This window comes from Hermetia illucens, chromosome 4 (assembly GCF_905115235.1).
Source record: "Hermetia illucens chromosome 4, iHerIll2.2.curated.20191125, whole genome shotgun sequence".
Classification (NCBI taxonomy): domain Eukaryota; kingdom Metazoa; phylum Arthropoda; class Insecta; order Diptera; family Stratiomyidae; genus Hermetia; species Hermetia illucens.
This window is the reverse complement of record NC_051852.1, coordinates 61,430,921-61,446,335: the sequence shown is the minus strand read 5'-3', so window position 1 is coordinate 61,446,335 and position 15,415 is coordinate 61,430,921. Positions and strand designations below refer to the sequence as shown.

Genomic DNA, 15,415 nt, shown 5'->3' with positions numbered 1-15,415 from the left:
TATAGACACGAATAGTGTAACTGCTGATGCGCAAGGCAATTACATCGTGATGGATGATGCTCTGAAACTCGAACTTATAGGGGAGCACTTTGAATCGGTGCATCGGCCCAGAACGGACTTAGAGCCAACGCAACTTTCGGAAATTGTAGAACGAGATGTCCACAATTTCAAATATAGCCTGAACGGCACCACAGTTCTCCAATTTAGCTCTGCGTTGCAGGCTGATCTCATACCGAGTGATAATCTGCTTGATTACTTTGTCTCATGTGTTGAGTTAACTTCCATATTCAGAAGAGTGAACAATAAGAGATCATCCGGTATGGATGGCATTCCCAACGTGGTCCTCAGGCATTTACCAGACATTGCCATTCGTAATTATTGCATTTTGTTCAATAATTTATTGAACAATTCCTTCTTTCCAGGACAATGGAAGAAAGCCCGAGTATTCCCGATTTTAAAGAGAGGGAAGGATTCATCCAGCCCTCAAAGCTACCGCCCAATCAGTTTGCTGCCTAACATCAGCAAGGTGTTTGAGGTTTTGGTATTGAAAGCCTTGAACGGGCATATAAAGAAGAAGGAATTATTGCCGAACGCGCAATTCGGATTTCGATCTGGACATTCGACAATACATGCAATAATGAAGGTAACGTCTGATATTTGCTGGCGGATTAACAATGGTGAGTGCGTAGGCGCTTGCCTTATAGACATGGAGAAAGCCTTTGATACCGTCTGGTTGGATGGACTGATTTTCAGGCTCCTGAAGAATGAGTTTCCCAGTCACCTCGTAGCGATGATGTGTAGTATGCTGTATGGCAAGTGCTTTGTTATTACGGACGGAAATCTCACTACTAACAGAGAATTTCATGTTCTGAATGGATTACAGCAAGGGACAGTGACTGCGCCTACACTTTTTGCGGTATTTGCCGGCGAATTGCTCAATTCTTTCGACTTTAATAAATCTCCTAAAAGGTCGTTGGTTGCCTTTGCTGACGATCTGATAGCCTACACGGCGCACAAGAAGGTAACTGAGGTGCAAGTTGAACTTCAGAAGATGTTCAATGATATTAAGTTCTTCACGAACAGTTGGCGGATGAAAATAAATGCGCAAAAGTGTGAAACGATTCTGTTTCGAAATTCCTTGGCGTATGCCAGTAGGAACTTGAAAAGGAATTGGAGAGATTTCCACATTGTCGCGAACGAGGATAGTTCAGAGCGCATTCCTCATAAGAAGTGCGTTAGATACCTGGGTGTGCGTCTTGACGAGCGTCTCCAATTTAACGAGCACGTTAAAGTCGCGCTAGAAAGCGCTCGCAAGGCATTCATGTCTCTTCGAAGACTCTTTTATGCTCCACATCTTAGCCGGAAGGTTAAGATTATTTGCTATCTTACTTTGGTTAGACCGGTGCTTACCTACGGGTGTGCTATCTGGTTTAATTTGAGTGCTAGCCAAATGGAGAAAATAAGGATCTTTGAACGGAAATGTCTGCGTGCTTGCACGGGGCTTAATAGGACTGCTTCGTCAAACTATGAGCACTATGTAACTAATGAAGTGATGTATGCAGCTGCTGCTGTGCCAAGAATCGATACAGTTATCGTCAGATTGATTCGGAATCATATAGTGCGATCTGCTTCGCATGGTGAAAACCCTTGGGTTTCGCAGCCGTTCTACCCAAATGATGGGTATTTCGAGAAAACTCTCACGACAGGCTTCATTCCTCCCGAAGCGTTCGTGTATCTTGACAGGAATGGTCTAATTCTTGATTCTGCCGGTGATCCGGTTATGTATCATATACATAGGCGGGCCACGGACAAAAGGATAGAATACCCCCCGAATTTGACAGTGGGGACTCCGGGATTCGACTGGAGATACTCCAGAGCGAGAGCAATTGACATTAAGCGGGATGAAAAAGAGAAATCTTGGTACTGGTGGCTGCGGGATGCCGGTTAGCGGTGGCCGTGCTCAGTCCTGCCATTTGTTTCTTGGTGGGGCTTTGTAAATATGTATACATTGAACGGGTGCTGATTTTGTCTCCAGTTGTAACTTATAAATACATACGTTATTATTCTTTGTTTTTTTGTATGGATGTTATTTTAAAAAAAAAGAAAAAATGTGTAATATAAAATCTATAATTATGATAGTTTTAAGAACAATAATTTAAGTTAAAAGTGTCTTTTGAAGCGATCAAATATTTATTATTACTTTTTATATTTCTTTATTTGCCACTAAGGCCAAGTGAATTCTGTCGGGTTTTTGACCATTTCCCGACAACTTATTGTAAAATTAGATTTTCATTTCTTACTGTTTCTCTTCTCTGTCTGTAAATCGTTATTCAAAAATTTTGAGAGCCCACAGTGGCCATTAGATTTAAGTTATTTTTGTTATTTTAAAAGATTGTTTTTTATTGTTCATTTTTCCAATCCATATACTATTGTTACCTATTTCTTAAAAATAAAAATGATTTTAAAAACTAAGAACTAAAAACTAAACGGATTGTAAGGCCATCACGTAAAACACTGGCCACTGACGTATTTTTAATTACATGCTGTTCATAAAAGCTTCCAATGAACACTATGCGGAAGTTCAAGATAAAATTTTGCCGTAGATGTTAATGGCATTTCTCAGAGTTTAACTTGCTCGATCGGGAAACGACCACCAATTTCATGCCGGGCCTTATGTTTCTCTTGGGTGCTTATATTAGTCAGTTCGATGTGTTGGAAACGGCGTGATATGTTCTTCAGAGATTTTGATATCACCTGCTCGCTGTTAGTAATGCACCATTAATTCTCTTTTCAACGGATTGTTACACTACTTTTAGACAGATAGCGTAAATGCGTTAATGTGCGCTTTATATCGCCCAAGGTGTTCTATTTTCGATAATTTTTTCGCATTTTTCTGAAATTTTTGGACAAATTTCTAGGAGTATAGATTATTTGCCTAATGTTTTTGCTAACATTATCTTCAGCAATCATTCGATTTGGGTTGCAGGTGCCGCCTACATAGTTATTGGATGTTTATACAATGTAGTACTGAATATTTTTATAAATCTCTTTTCATCAGTGGCCTACAGCTTTCGCACCTTACTTGAAAAACAAAAAAAAAGATGTCAATATTTCAATTGGCGGCGCCCTGCGCTATCAATATTGCATTCCAAACCAAAACTCTTTGTCTGTACACTACGACTTCCTATTTATATTGAACAGAAGGCTGAGCTACATTCCTGATCCAAAGTGCCACCACATAATAGAATATGGCAACGTTGATTGATTGGGATTGCTTAATGGAAGGAATGTCACGATTGAAAAAGTTGCACCCGCCGTTCTTGAGAACAATAATCACTAGAATAATGGCAACTCCTGGATATCCAATAATGGACAGAGAACTCGAATAAATGAAGTTCCAATTTGATGAATCTTGCCTGAGTATTTGCAAGAATGACCGTGTATTTCTCGTTTATTCCGAATGTGTTTTAGGATTGTTATCATTTAATGGTTCATTATCCCACACCACCGTCCAATTAAAAATATATATCGATTTTTTGACGCTTACGCACTATCAGGGGACTTAAAGGGGGGAAAGTGGGGAATTCGACAATTAATTTGTAAGGATGTTTTGCGCTATTTTCTCCGAAATTTTGCCAGTCCCAGTCCAAGTGGACCATGAAGGTCTGCCCGCCATTACTGAAGCTCCATCAAAGCATTGACACGTTCTTGTACGCCTCTGTGCTAGCCAGGCTCGCGAATGTAGGGGGCAGGTCCTTTGAATCCCTCACCTGTCATTATACCAAATTAACGTGTCTGCACCGATGCGTGGGCCCGAACCGGATCTGAAAATCACGAACAAACAAGGGAATTCCCAACATCATCAGGGCATTTTTTGAGATCATGTCTCTATATGTGTAAGTTTTGCGGGATCAAGGAGGAGAAGGAGAGTGCAAGAGAGTCCTCAGATCAAGGAAATCATATATATAGCTTGGCATATATTATGTGAAAATATCCACTTTTAAATGATATTGACTAAGCGAAAACTTGGACCTATTATAACTTTCTTAGTAATAGTGCGATTTCCACCAAAATTGGTGGGATCATGCTCCATGTAGGCTATACCTACATTGCTGCTGTAAAATTTTGAGGTACTAGTATGCACTTAAGGACGGTTTTCCACTCAATTACTAAAAATTATATTAATATACTATCATTAACTTTATTTGAACAGATATCGGTGGATAGGATATTTCAGAGCCTTGATATAGTGACAGCCTCCTAATTTTTTTCTAGATTTTTCGGTTGCGTAGTTTTTTGAGAATGGGTCCGTTAAAGAAATGATCATTTTCAACCACCCGCACTCCCCACCTTTCCAACAAATGTCAAAACTAAGATTGGCTTCGGAAACACTAATGGAGACTTTTCATTTGATACCCCATATGAATATATTTGATAAAAAAATTATACCCGCTTTTTGTATGTATTTGACAAAATTTGGTGTTAATCGCTATAACCATTTCCGAGAAAATACGTGTGACAGACAAACAGACAGAGAGGCGCACAGACAGTAAACTGATTTTAATAATTTATGAGTTTCTGGGGTATTCTGGAAGTAATAGTGGGCAGACAAAAGATCGGTCGGTTTCTATGTGTTCAAGTGTTTTATAAAAACGATAGGATACATATCCATAGAAACCAATATTAAGATAAAATGCACAATATTACTTATTTATTTGATATTAGAAGTTTAAGCTGAACTGAATCTGGCATAATTATAAATATTCACAACAATATATTTTCAGAGAAGTACCAAGTCACTTCGAGGAAGTTATTGAATATAAACACTTTCGCATATTTACATATTATAAATATAAATATAAAATCTGTGATTTCGCCGAACTGGTTGAAACCACATTTTATCTATCTTTTTAGAATATGATAAGATATGCTTATACTCCCTTTAAACACTCGATTCGTTAATGGTGGTTTAGAGTTGCCCCTCCTCAAGTCAATCAGTCTCGTTATTTTTATTACATTTGTTACATTTGTACATTCCTTCAAAGTTGCGTCAAATTAGGGTAATAATCGCGAGCGAGGGCAATAGTTTCTAGTGTGCCATTACGATCTCTCAAGAATGTAGAACTCATTTGAACTATATATCTAGATTCAATACCGGGGCTCCGCTATGTTATTTATATAGCATGCTGGTATCAAGCCCAAATAAAGGAGGAAGGTTTGAGGCAACGTAATTCGTACTGTCCTCGGGAAAATAAAAATAAAATGTTGAGATCAAGGAAAGGATAAATAAAGTATAACTGGAGTTACTCAACTATACTAAACCCTACCTTAGCGACAGACTACGCGACAAGCCAAGAAAATGTATTTAATTTCTCTTCTCTTAAATTCTCACATACCCAGTATGGTGTTGGCATTGCACATCTCTTAGGGTTTACGTGATACCGCATTCCTTGGCCTGGAAAAGGCGTTTGACCGTGTGCGGTAGGAACTCATCTGGTATGCTCTGGGGCAACACCTAGTGTCAGGAGAACTCGTGCGCTATGTTAAATTGCTCCACCATGATCCGTAAATTTCGAAATGTGGCGAGTGTATAAAAATCACTACGTGTCAGCGTGTTAACGCTGTCAGATGCAATACAGCTGCTCAATAAATAGTACTCGACCAGCCATTCAGCGTGCCGTTGAGGCTTCTGCTTTGGTACCGAAGTTGAATGGATTCCATCTACTGTATCTACTGCATCTTCAGCTGTGCCTACATCTCCTTTTGTCAAGGATGACCATATCAAACCCACCGATTCAGCGCAACCACTGAATACCGCTAAAAACGTCAACCGCAACACTGGTGCAGTGCCACAAAAGGGAGCGATCTACTAAGTCGTCGTTATCTACGTGTTCGCGGCGGCTTAAGAATTCGTTAGACGAGACTTTGACTTCCGAAAAGCCGCTTTCTACTATGCCTAACAGTGTAGCCTCAACATCATCTCAGGAGTCTATGCACCAGGCCTTTCAGTCTGAGTTGATTTCGTCTCCAATTCCTTCCTACATCAGGGTTGCTTCCACTGGCTCTACACCCCTGATCCAGCGGCGCTTATGCGACGAGTTGCGTTCCGCAGAGCCTCCAGTCTTGCCTCGCTCCATCGCGCCTACAGCGAGAAAATATCCGCAGCCTCCACAGCAAGTCACGGATCGGAACACAGCCGCCCCACTTTTTGACATCGTTCCTGCCGCCATCTCCCACCGCTGCCATATTTCCTGGCACTTCAACCACCCATACCAGTGAAGCTAAAGGTAGCGTCCTCACCTAAACAGCTCTTTATCTGCAGGCTAGCGTTCGCAAATTCAACTGACGATGTTGAGGGCTATATAAAGAGCAAAGTTTGTTTACTTTCTCCTCTCTGCGTTAAACTGACAAAAGACAACAACACCGACTGGGTGATTGTATCTTTCAAGGTGACTTATCCACACAAAGTTGAAGTCCTCGGTAACCCTTCTTTCTGGCCTGAAAGTGTATTCATCAAGCCGCACAAGCGCCCCAATTCGCGGGTAAAGTTCAGAGCAACTCGCCTGCCTCGCAGAGCTATATAACTGGATCCATGTTTACTGTCCGTCTGTTTTATCAGAACGTTGGGGGTTTAAGAAGCAAGCTGGGGGCCTTCAATTTATCCGCGCTGGCTCAGCAACACCATGCCATCTGTATCTCCGAAACCTGGCTGGACGATGCCATATTAAACTCCGAACTCCCCAATGAGTACTCCATTTTCCGCTGTGACGGGGACCGACGTGCATCTCGTAAGAGGCGGCGGTGGGGTCCTAATTGCCTTCCTTTTGTTTGCGTTGCTGTTCCGCCCAACTTCCTCCCGTTCATTGTGTCTTGTGTATATGTCCCCTGGGCCTGCCCTTCTCACCTGTATGAAGAATTGTTTGATAGTTTGTCTGAACTCCTTACTGTCAGATTCCCTTCCCCTCCTTGCTTCCTTTGCAGAGATTTTAACCTCCCCATGCTCCACCGGCTTAATCATCCTAGCCTTCCAACTCCTTCTAACAACCTCTCCCATTCTTCCCTTCCACTTTCTTCCTCTATGAACACTTACTCTGCCCTGAATTTCAGTTCCGCCAAAAACTCCTTGGGTCGCAATCTCGATCTCTTCCTTTCCAACCTCCCCGAGCATCACCTCTCTTTATTTCCTTGCACATCTGCGTATGTGCCCAAAACGAAGCGTAAATCCACTGAGTTCAACTTGCGTAAAGCCAATTTTGACGGTCTGAAATCTGCTTTAGCGTCTTTCAACTGGGTACATATATTAAGCTACTTATAGCGTGATCAAGCTCTAGGCACCTTCTACCATATCCTGTCCGATTTCCTCTCCTGTTGTGTCCTTTCTTCCCCTCCCTGCCTACGTTCGCACTCAGCTTGGTTCACAACGGAAATTTTTATTAACATTCGCTTGAAACATACAGTGCGGAAGAAGTTTCGGGTTTCTAAGAATGACGCCGACTTTGCTCACTTTACGACTATACGCTCTACTGTGAATGGTCAGAACAGCCCGTAAAAGGTACTTATGTAGCTTCGAAGCCTCCCTTGCCCGCGGTAACTTAAAACCCTTTTGGTCTCACGCTCGCAATTTTCGTAATCCCACTCCATCTCTCCCTTCTTCTATCAGTTTCGCTGACTCCACTGTCAACTCCCCACAACAATCCTGCGACCTACTCTACACCTACTTCTCTTCAGTGTTTTCTACCTCGAGCCCTCCACCCTCTACACCTCTCATAACTGCAGACTGCTCCAAATCTCTGGCCATTCCTCTCCTCATTGGTAATCTTGACCCCAATGTCGGACCTGGCCCCAATGCACTTCCTAACCTCTTCCTCCTTAACTGTAGAAAACACATTACCCTCCCCTTGAGTATAATCTACCACAAAAGTCTAGATGAATGCTACTTTCCCCGTCTCTGGAAAGAGGCCCTTATCATTCCTATCCTTAAGAGCGGAGACCCCTCTCTCGCTGTGAACTACCGCCCCATTTCTCCTCTCCTCTTGCTCCAAAATCCTCGAAAGATACGTCCATGGTAAACGATCAAAATGCCAATCGAAAGAACGGTGGCTTGATAGGCTGCACGCCATGATTTGCAGGCTTTGCAGTGCATGCAGATCAGTCGTTTGACAAAACGAAATTGCGCAATCGTTCACAACGAATTAAGTCTGCTTCTGAACGGGACAAACGCTAGAGAAGATCTAGATTCAATATGGAGGGAAATGAAATCTCGGCTCCTTTAGAAGAAGAAGATTCAGTTTCTCTTATGTCGGGGCGAGAACCATTGGCTAACCCTGCTATAAAAGCTTAGCAACAACTTCTCCTATGAGAGTAAAACAACCATACTGCTAATCTTGCACTTAATTTAAACTTAAAGTTTACCCGTCGCCGTATAAAATATCTATATAATTAGAAGCACGGTCAGGATACTGATGGACACATTCTAATATAACCGCTACGAAACCTTTTCTGCCTTGGATTAGAGATATAATGATTCAAAATTATGCCTCCACCTAGTTATTTCTGTTTCCAAGGAAGCTAGTAAGGATGATCAAACGCTTTCCATGTCCTGGTTAAACAATCAGTCTACAGATTGCAAACATACTGTTGCCCTTTAAATTAAACGCCCCTCTCTTTCCATTCTGAAGTTCAACACAATTACTTTTTAGCAACCAGAAAGGCCCAAGCCAAGAATACAAGAAATTTTTAATTAACAATAATGTTAAACTTTTTATGGGGACCGTGAAATACCTGCTGCGGTTTTCAATGAAGAGAATAATTAATGAGTGTTTTCGTTGGCGGGAGAAATTATGCGTTGATGTATAAAAGGTCGAACTGAATTTCGTTCACACTTTCAATTAAAGCCAATTATTTCATAGAAAGGACAGGTCCATGTTTACGGATCATAATAAACTCGTAGGTACCTAGTGGTTTGTGAAATGACTAAACTTACAATAACAGAAAACTGTTTGCATTCCAATATCGAAAAGTAAAAAAATTGAAATTGGAGAAAAAACCTCAGCTTTACTTAGAATATACACATTTTTCACGTACATCTGACGATAATCTTTTCCGACAGTCCCATGTGTTCATCTCGGTTTGGATGCTTTCGGAGAAAGTAGGGCTTTCCATATAAATGGTTTTAAGGTTCAGTTCCTTTAACCAAATCAACCATTTCTTCCTGAATTCCAGCAACTGACAAAGATTGAACAGCATCTTAATTGAGTCTTTTCAGCTTAGTCAATTCGAGATAATACTTAGCTTTTCGGGATTCAATGGCTCTGTTGAGGTGTTGATTCAGGCTGTGCTCAGTGGTTCGGAATTCTATTGATACACATTCCTGTTATCCATTTCGCCTATCAAGTTCTTACGTATGTTTATGTAAATGTATGTACGAGTAGCATGCATACACACATAGTACTTAATGATGATTGGGTATTGTAAACAGTATAGCCCTCCCAAAGAGCGAAATACATGCCAAATTATAATACAAAGCGAAATGACTCTCCTGGACACAACCATTTATTATATGGTATGAAATTCATAGAGCAAAGCAACGTATCTTACTATTAATATATTGACCTCTACCGCATATTTCACGAGCTATTATTATGTATGTCCGTTTAGTGACGCTTTTCTACTTCGTATACCATCGAGTGCATTTGTACATATTAGAGCTTCAAGTTCTCGCAAGCAAAGACCGCGGTCCAACTCTCACAGAAGCTTTTAACACCTACGTCATTCCTACGCTATCGATTATTATATTATCATCATCATCATATTATTGCAGCCTTTAAGGATTTCATTAGAAGAAAAAGTGTTGTTTGAAAGTTTTGTGCGAAACAAAACCTTATTAGAATCGAGACGGTGTCTGGGTGTCCGTCTCTCCGTCTGTCTGTCTGCCACACCCGATTTATTCGGAAACGGCTTGGCCGATTGGTAGGAGTGTGTAATCTGCTCTTCCCTTTACATGCAGCAAATGGCGCCATTTTTTGTTAAGTTTAAGGTGGGCTTCCTATACATGTGAAAGGAGAGTGCAATTTTTTTCCATAAAATGTGGCCAAGTGCGGAATCAAATGAAAAGTCTCAATTAGTACTTTTCAAAACTGGTTCCATATTTGATATTGGATGAAACATAGGGGAGTGAGGGCTCAAAATATAACCCACAAAAACAGGTGTAACAAGTCTCGTTTTCAGAACCTATCCAACCGAAAAATCTGAAAAAAATCACAGTGGTGCATCTCTACGAAATCTAGGCCTCAAAATACATCCGGTTCCGATATCTGCACAAATAAAGTTAACAATAGTATATTTCCATATTTTAGAAATTTACCTGGCAACCCCCTTCCGTTCATCCCAGAAGAAAAAAATTGGGCATGGGTGTAAGGAATAACATAATGCACACTTTGGTCAAGTTTGAAAAAAATCCAATTATTATTAACAAAGGGGGTGAAACTTTGCAATTTTTTGTGAATTTCGTGCATTCTACAACTTGTATGACGTCATCGATACTATCAATTCATCAATACCATAACGGAATGAGTTCTTATGAATGGGGTCGGAAAAAATTATTTTATTTTAGTTTTTTAGTCATTTGTATATGAATATCAATTACTCCAACCAGACATGTGTGTATATAGGTATATAGTATATGCGTACTAATGAAGTTTGTGGGTAGTGTCTAATTCAGATAGACATATTTGTACAATAAACCAACCATATTTAATATACGTACTATATAGGTACATATGTATGCTTTTGTGTACGAAGTCAATCGGAAATATGGGTACCAGTTTATATACGTGCATATAAATGTACAGTATTCGGAAATAGTTTGTTTAGGGTGAGTATAATATCTAATTCTGTAATATGTACGTATGTTTTGTAGTTTGGAAAAATATGAAGGAATAGGCTGGATTTGTAGCTATATACGGATAAAAAAGTGAGCGTTGAAATTTCTTACATAAGACGAACACAAATCTTTATTCCGGTATTCCGACTTGTTTTTTTTTTGCGCAGTTATCTGCTTTCTCTTTTTGAGCTTTCGAATGAAACACAACCTTATTAAATTCGATTTAGGGTCTGTCTGAATATGTATCATTCACACTTCTGAAAAAGTTGGACTTATTGACGGAAAATTTGGTGTGGATAATGTCCTGTGACTTTCACTGACTTGATTCGTTCCATTGCGTATCCAACTTCTGTAGGGCTGGCAGATGGAATTTCTCTAAATGTTGGGAACGCTTGGAAATGGCAAAAAAGTAAATTATTCCATTGAAGTCTGCATAGAGCATTCCCACGATCTCTTTCCTCTAGGATTGCATTTGCTACTCTTCCAACAAATATGTTGAGCATTCGCGTTGCAAACCAGAAGGGTTCGAGTTCACTTAATTCTGCATACACTACCAGATCTCTATGGATGTACGGCTTCCTTGCGCTTCTCTTCTTTCCGGCATCTTGCCAGTTTCGATGGTAATTGAATAATATGAATCTTACTGCAGGTTTACGCTTGCAAACTGGAAACTACATACTACCAGTAATGATAATGTTAGTTCTCGCTTATTTCACCTTAGGAGTTTCTTAAAATAAACTCAAAGTTTTTCCTGCTCTTGCCACAAGCAGTGACTAGAAAGGGCGGAATGGGGTGCATCCTGCAAGTTCCTAAGCTTTACTGCTAGCGAAATCTCAACAATGCGGGAAACGGACAATAATTGGTTTCTGGAATGCCCCCCCCCCCTCCTCCTCGAGAAAGATATCAAGGGTCCCCAGAATTCTTTCTTTCTCCAACTCGAACGAGAATTCCAACGATATAAGCTGAAAATTCTGGGCCAAAACGAAATAAGTTGGTTGGATTAAGGAGAGCAAGGTGCTTTTGTACTCTGATAGGACCAGTAGTAGTAGACGCGTATCCGGTGCCGGGTTGTGTCTAACGGTTATCGCAAGGGGCCCTCTCTTGGCTTGGAGCCAGTTTCTGACACACTTCTAACTACAAGATTCTAGTCCAGGTTAAGGAGCATCACAATTGTACTGTATACCACCGAAGATTCCCAATATAGTGGAAAAGGATGACTTTTAACACGCAGTTGAGAAGAGGTTTCTTTAAGGTGACATTATGATCGCGATGGGTGATCTGGATTCTAAGGTGGGCTTTAAAAACACCTTGCTCGGATATGTAAGGAGAAACACAGCCTCGGTGACTGTGACGATGATGAGATGTTTGTGAATCTCTGCAGCTTTCACCGCCACATCATTAGTGGCACATTACTCAAGCAAAATGGTTGCCATAGGGTTAGTGGACCGTAAGAACAATCAGAATTGAAATCTCTCTAATTTAGAATGCCGGACGGTCTACGCCTAAATTCGGAACACCGAATAACTATGAAATTTCTGTGGACAAACTTCAATGTGCCGAATGAGAGCTTTATTTTGTTTGAAAATGGCAATCAGGCATGTCGTATTTCACCTCTATTTCAAACAGCCTCATTTGGGTCGCATTCATCTTTCAGCGGCCAAGCTGAATTTACACTGTCGATAAATAACCAGTTGCAAACGGTTCTAATTCTTTTTCTGAAAATTTATAATTAGATTAGAAAGAATAAGAGCAAACATATGTGTATATTTTGGAACTAGTGGACACTTGAGAATCGCGAGTTTGAATATTAATTTTAATTATAAACTCTATCTTAAAGTTAAAATTCCTTATTGGAAAAAGTTTTTATGTTAAGGTTTTCTGTAAAAAAAGCCTTATTAAACTCGATTCACTCTCTCTCTCTCTCTTTTACACACAATTTTCTCCAAAACAGGTACATCGATTCAAACGAAATTTGACGGACATATGGTAAGTATGAAATCCCATACATACAATAAGAGCTCCCCATTTATGTAAGGAGGATATAAAAATGTCTTCCACCTAAGGTACCGTCTAGGGTATTAAATGAAAGGTTTCACTGAGTGCTTTCACAAGCAATTTAGCTTCGACGTAAATGGCAATGCGCAAGTAAGGAGCTAAAATTTGCAAAATTAAAGTGGAACAGGACTCATTTTCGGGAACAACCCAACTCAAAAATCTGAAAAAATTCAGGGTGATACCTTTATATGAAATTTGAGCCTCAAAACGTTCTATCCTTCTAATAAACCTACTAATAGTATATTACCAACTTTTTGCCATCGTCGTTGGAGTACCAGCCTGGATGATAGTATCACGCATAATACTGCCAAGTTTCGTGGAAATCAAGCTGTTAGTACCAAGTTATAGTAGTTCAAACGATTCCGCACGAATTCACTGCAACTTAAGCTATACAAATAATCAGCTGACATCATAATTAACAAGAGTAATTGACATTCGAGAGAAATATGAAAGTTCCATTTATCTAGAATATACTTTTCTCCAATCTTTCAATATCTGTCTATCGGTCTGTCACACGAGATTTATTCCGAATAGGCTAGAGCTATCGTCAAGAAATTTGGTTTGGTTTGTGAACCGCTACACGTAAAAGGAGTTGCATCACTTTATGTTTGGTTTCATCAAATGAAATGAAGGGGCCCAAGATCAGAAATGATCTTATTTTTGATATAAAATGAAGCGCAGGGGAATATGGACTCAACATGTGAGCCCCGAAAAGTGAAACAGGTTTCGTTCTCTGAACCTATCTAACCGAAAAATCAAGTAACAAATATATCGAAAAACAAGATTCCGATTCCAGACGGGGAGACAAGAATTCGCCGTCGAACAAGGGGAAGCCATCAAGTGAGTGAAGGAACGGTGACAACGACGAAGAAGGTCTGTTGTGGTGGCTTCGTCTCCTTGGACGATCAAGTCGTGGAGATCCTTCAGTGATATTCAGCGAAATCTCTAACACCGTGTATATTCTCTTTTCTCGGATTATAACGGCAAGGACTACATACTAGTAGTTTTTGAACAAGACTTTCGTATTACATACAAGTAGCAGGTAACTGTAAACAGGGTCTTGAATTTTCTTGAGAAAACAAAATCATGGACTTTTACTACTAAGATTTTGTTCTTGTTCGTTCATCAAAAACATATAGCTTCGATGCTTCGATGTTTCGAAAGAGAAACATTTCTAACTAGAAACGTTACAAAGAATTAAACAACCAGCGAACACAAACACACGTTTTCTTTCATTTTTAATTTTAACTTCAAATCCTTAACAAAAGGAAAAGCAAACTTGCGATCCGAACGAAAATTCGTGGACATATGTGAACTACGAAATCCCACGCATATAGTGAGTGAGATACACTTACTTACAGTTTAAAGGGGTGCTATCCATAGATGTAAATGGGGGATTTAAAATTTGTTTTCATCGAATATGGTCATGTTGGTTGTCAAATGAAAGGTCTCAATAAGTACATTACGAATCTCATATTAGTTTTATGGTGAATTGTAAAGTGCGCGAGGAAGGAGTCAAAATGACCACACTTACCACATTTTTTTTCACCAAATATAGTCATGTGAGGTGTCAAATGATAGGTCTCGATTAGTACATTCCGAAGCCGGTATTAGTTTTGACATTTGTTGGAAAGGTGAGGAGTACGGGGGATAAAAATTAATAATTCTTTTACGGGCCCGTTCTCAGAAACTACTCAAATGAAAAATCTGAAAAAAATCAGGCAGCTGCTATTGTATGGTGCCTAGGCTCCGAAATACCCCCCATACCGATATCCTTTGAAATAAAGTTAATAATAGTAGATTAATATATATTTTTTAGTAATTGGCTGCGAAACCGCTATTTCATACCTGAAGCGTCCAGCTTTCGGTTTCCCGACTTGTTTTGATTTAAGATACCCTGCACCATGCATATTAGCTAAATATTTTTCATTTGAGGACTCTCTTTTTCCCTCCACCTCTATAACCCCGCAAAACTCTCTTTACTAAGGGAGATCTTGCAATAGAATAGCCTAAGGAGGGCAGGGTCGCAATCTCTAAGGCCGCCCTAAAGATACATCTGACGCAAGAGAAACATTGATTGAAGCTATAATCCTAGGTGGATCCTCTCTTTCGATCGTGGCGCTCGAGTCTAGAGTTTTACGGCTCCACGCGTGCGGTCGAGCGTTTTTAATTTCTAGGTTTAACTCGCGTGCTCGTCATCCGGTAAGCTCACGCGAACCTCTCTCCTTGTAAATTTTAGAATCCGGTGCGAACCCATGCATCGGAGAGGAAACGTTTGAGGTTCCGGAATATATATATCTTCCGGTTTGCCGACTTGTCCTTTTTTGCTAGTGCACTATGTATGGTCAAGAGACTGGTGATTTGGTAAGAGATATTGAGATTGCCAACTATTGGGATTGCAAAATAAAGAAAATTCTCTTGGAGCCGGCAAATTTCTACCAATTGGCCAGAAAGACGAATAATCGGTGTACGAATTAT

General features: G+C 40.1%; 1 protein-coding gene across 5 annotated transcripts in view; it reads left to right on the top strand.

Annotated features, from left to right (window-relative positions):
- Positions 1–15,415, top strand: part of LOC119655847 (spore coat protein SP96) — a 272,091-nt gene that overhangs the window by 12,384 nt on the left and 244,292 nt on the right. Inside the window, exon 2 of one of the 5 annotated variants that reach the window (XM_038061964.1) lies at positions 12,834–12,868. The exons of the other annotated variants lie outside the window; for them this stretch is intronic. The gene's annotated coding sequence lies outside the window, so the exon portion shown is untranslated. The remainder of the gene's footprint in view (positions 1–12,833; positions 12,869–15,415) is intronic. 5 annotated transcript variants of the gene reach the window in all.